This window comes from Lepeophtheirus salmonis, unplaced genomic scaffold (genome assembly GCF_016086655.4).
Source record: "Lepeophtheirus salmonis unplaced genomic scaffold, UVic_Lsal_1.4 unplaced_contig_946_pilon, whole genome shotgun sequence".
NCBI classification, from domain to species: domain Eukaryota; kingdom Metazoa; phylum Arthropoda; class Copepoda; order Siphonostomatoida; family Caligidae; genus Lepeophtheirus; species Lepeophtheirus salmonis.
Window position 1 is genome coordinate 1 of NW_027296863.1, and position 4,609 is coordinate 4,609.

Consider the following 4,609-nt stretch of genomic DNA (forward strand, 5'->3'; position numbering starts at 1 on the left):
ATAATAGGGTGGTGGTGGGAGATACATAACTGGTTCAGAAGTATTTTTATTAAATATTCCAGGTTATTCAACAGGACTTTTCGAGAAAATGCTCTCCTGACTCTGCTAATGCTTAATGTCAACAGAGCAATAATACCCACCATGTAGTTCAAATTTCAGGTAGTCCAGATGCGTTACATGTCGTAGCACGATCTTGTTACGAACATGTTATCTTGTTTTTTCTATTCTTCCTTTATAATTAATAATTTACTATAATTGTTCTGTATCGAGGTAAAGTTGTACATAAATAGATAAATATGAATTTAAGAAAAAAAAACCTAAATATTGAGAATAATATTGGTTTAAAAAGTTTTTGGATCTTAAATCATTTTTAAGAAATAATGAATGTTGAAAAAAAGAATGGTTCCGCCCGGGCTCGAACCGGGGACCTTCTGCGTGTAAAGCAGACGTGATAACCACTACACTACGAAACCCTGATATTGAAAATAAAAACAAACGTGTATATATTTATAATTAGTTCTTTTTGTTCATTTATTAATTTTTTTCTTCTGTTTTTATATTCCTCAATCACAGCTAGGAGTGAAAATATGAAAAGAAAGCTAGGACTGAAGGACAGATTAATCGGGTTTTCAGACCGTTGAATAGTAAAAAAAAATCAGATCAATTAAAAAAGAAAATTAGTATGATCTATCCAACACTAATAGTCTGAATGAGTTAATATAAATTAAATACGTCTTCTTTTGTTTCATTATTGTTTCAACTGTCTAGTCTCCTCTTTCCCTCAAGTATCTTTAGTTCTAACCTTATACTCTTAACTATCATGTTCTTCAGTGGAACCATTATCATTAATAGTGCATGGTGGTTTTTTAGCCCCACAGGTCTTGTTTTATGGAGTTCCGTAACAAGATCCAACCTATAAAAAAATAAATTATTTTATATTTATATTATGCAGAATAATTATCAATTATTTAATTTTTTTATGTACAAGCAAAGGCGAGACATACCTACTTAGTAAAAAAATTATATGTGGGATTTCCTGAAAAGTTAGACATTTTCCGATGGAACAACTTAAGTTACAACGCTCTCGTTAGAAATTGTTCTTTTGAACTCAATGTGTGTAAGTTTGATTCACGGTAACTCCTTGAAAAGCAAAGTTATATTATATATATATGGACTTCAAAGACAATTCCTACAAGGGATGGAGTACTTGTAATACAATAATGTTTACATATACCTATTTTTGTAACTCCAACTCGTTAATTAAAAGAACATACCAAGAACGGATAGTGGGTATGCGTAGTCATTTAATAGTTTACCTTTTCCTTTTCTATTTTATTTACTCGGTTCGACTCACAATCCGTTCAACTAGACTTTCAAGAATGAAAATGCCATGATTACTAAATTTTGGAATCAAGGAAATTACTAATTTGGCAGTTAATAACAAATTTCTGATAATTTTTGTGGCCATACACGTACATATGATAAATGTGGTAACCAACGTTACCCGTTAAACTTTTTTTGGTGCTGTGTATTTAACTAGTGAACATATCTTCGTAATTTCAGAGAAACATATTAAACAGGTTTGGATTTTAGTAGACAATAATTACAGTTTTATTATTTTTACACTTCACAAAACCCTTTATTCATTTTTCGATAAAGGTGATGTGTTAGATTGACCAAAAAACAAAACAAAAAACCTGAAAAGTTTGCAGTTATATCAGTCTGGTTCTAATGAAATTTGTCAGTCCTAAGACTGGTCCTTTCTGGTAACTGCAACAGCTGGAATGACGTAGTTACTAACTATATAATTGTTAATTTACTAAAATGTAATGATGTATTAAGTTGTTATTGGGTTTTCCACTTTTAAACGAATTAGAAATTTTCTATTCTTACTTTATAATTAATAATTTACTATAATAGTTCTGTATCAAATTAAAGTTGTACCTAAATAAAAAAAACACCTTAAATAAAATATTGAGAGTATAATATTGGTTTAAAAGGTTTAGGGATCTTAAATTAAATACATAAACCCATGTATTTACTACCGTGTTGTTGTATTTATTCCTGTTCTTAAGACTCTTTTAAGAAATAAGGAAGTTGAAAAAAGTATACTGGTTCCGCCCGGGCTCGAACCGGGGACCTTCTGCGTGTAAAGCAGACGTGATAACCACTACACTACGAAACCTTGATATATATCTTAGTAACAAAAACACAATATATATTACAACAATACTTCAAGTTCATTTATCTAATTTATAAAAGTTTATTTTACTTTTTAATAGAAATATATACTTAAAATAAGCATTATTCTCACTTCATGTTTAAGGGAGATTATAAGATTGAGAGACGAAAAATATTCAAGCCCTGACCGTTGAATTTTTTTTTCTTCACTTTGAGTTAATTTTTCCTTTTTTTCTTCTTTTTAAACCTTTCAGTAAATGTGTGCAAGGATACATACTAACATACAGCGATAATACTTCTTAGGATTTTACCGTCTTGATTTTTTGTTTCATATGAAGTAGTTGTTGGTTAGTAAAGGAATTTTTAGAAAAATGCTATTTTTAGGCCGCCATGGCCTAGAAGGCAAACAAAAAAATTACTTTTCCTTTCTTTTGAGACTTAAAAATCTACAGAAAAAAATCAGAAAAATCAATTCATTGGAGTTATCGGTGTAAGTACTTGTTGCAATCGAACTAGACATGATGATTGAAATCATTGTCATTCTTGCCTATGATTCAATACTATACATATATGGAGTTGAATTTGTGTTTATTTACTTCATCTCATAGCAAGCCACAGCTAATCTAATGAAACGTCACGACAGCTACTCCCCTTTCCTTACAAATATTCTTAAGATTGCCTCGTTATTCTTTTTTTTTAAACATTCGTCGTCCGTTTGACAAAATTCAGATTTTAATACGACTCAAGGCTTTAAACTTACTTATTCACGTACCCATAAACTCGCAGCTGTATTTTTGAGACTTCACTCAATCTTATCTCTCAATAATTTAAATTCTACTAAAGGTCGTAAAAATTACTTGTGAGCAATTCCGTTTACAGTATACTCGTAACTTTGAATTTATATTCAATATATGCCGAAATTATTCTACAAGACAATGATTATCATCACATACAATTGTTAATATGAAAGAAAACTCTTTTTGTATGAGTTAAACTTGTATATATATATATGTTTGAAGATAAGTCATTTGACTAACTGAAAGAAAAGAAATTATGTTCTTGAGTCATTATCGTTCAAAATTTTCATACAAAGTTTTACAGTGAGGACACAAGATAAATAAATTATAGTAAAAGATGAAACTAATCAACTTGTATTTTTTCAAATTTCATTTAAATGGTTGAGCTTTGCTTTATCAACTTGCACACGTCATTGGATTAATACTAAAATTGTAGGACTTTATAACATTCTTGACATTGTGTGACTTATATAATGGACCTTGTTATGTTTATCCTCATATGTAAAAGACGACTCATGTACATCATGACATTTTTAAGACTGTCGCTTCCTTCACTAATTATAAAAAATAATATTACTTATATATGTAATACTTCATTATCAGAGTTTAGAAGATGGGCAAATGATAGTATAACATTAAAAAATCCTCACAAAATAAACAAAGGCTATATCAATAACAATGGATATCTAAACTCCAAAAATATACACTTGCCCGAGATGAAGATATAAGTCCTTGGAGAAAATAACTAACACATGCAATTATAATATTATATTAATAGATTTATTTTGTATAACTCTGGATAGATGAAATAAATATTATTAAGTCATAATCATGTTTATGATAATTTAATTAATAAGTTTCGATGTAACTGATACTACAAGTATAATAAGTGGTGCCTAATTTAAAAATCAATTAATCCAAACAAAATTGGGGTATACATTTAGCATTAAATAATATATATTTCTAATAAGAAAATGTTCATATAAAATACAGGCGCTCGTTTTTAGCGTTCAAGTCCTGTAGTAAAAGATTTCTTTAGGTTGCTCTTAGAGAAGGAAATAATATATATACAAAGGTGAAAATCCAGTGTGGAATGGGCATTGGACATATAAAAAAAATGAAACTAAAAATCAACATTGTAATCCTAACAATTTGAAGAATGTTTTTGGGGAGAGGAAGAATAATTCTCATGACGTTTTATTAGGTCAGCTATATTCAGCTGTAATAAGAAAGAAAAGAAAAAAATTTAACAATGACATAAGCTGGTATTACTCCAATGTGGATCCCCAATTATACTCTGAGTCCAACAAGGACTTACAATTATATCTCTGCAACAAATCCTCAGGGTTACCCCTCCGTCTTTTATGAGCACATAGGAACATTCAAGCAGGTTTTGAATATATTTAGGAAAGGATGTTCACTACTCAAGAGTTAAATAGTAATGATAACTACTAAGGAAAATGAAATTCGTACTATATCTACCAATTACTAATTAACGGGCCAGCTGAAAAACACACCGTATTTACATGTTGGTATATATATAATATATACACAGGGTTGGGCAGCAAAACGTGGACTCGAGAGATGGATTTAGAAATATGTACATCAATAATAGGAAAAAAATTATGTTA

General features: G+C 29.5%; 2 non-coding genes across 2 annotated transcripts; both read right to left on the reverse strand.

Annotated features, from left to right (window-relative positions):
- Positions 1–400: 400 nt before the first annotated feature.
- Positions 401–473, reverse strand: TRNAV-UAC (transfer RNA valine (anticodon UAC)). The gene has a single exon. It is a non-coding gene; the product is annotated as a tRNA-Val (tRNA).
- A 1,639-nt stretch (positions 474–2,112) lies between these two features.
- TRNAV-UAC (transfer RNA valine (anticodon UAC)) lies at positions 2,113–2,185 on the reverse strand. Its single transcript has one exon. It is a non-coding gene; the product is annotated as a tRNA-Val (tRNA).
- Between the last annotated feature and the right edge of the window lie 2,424 nt (positions 2,186–4,609).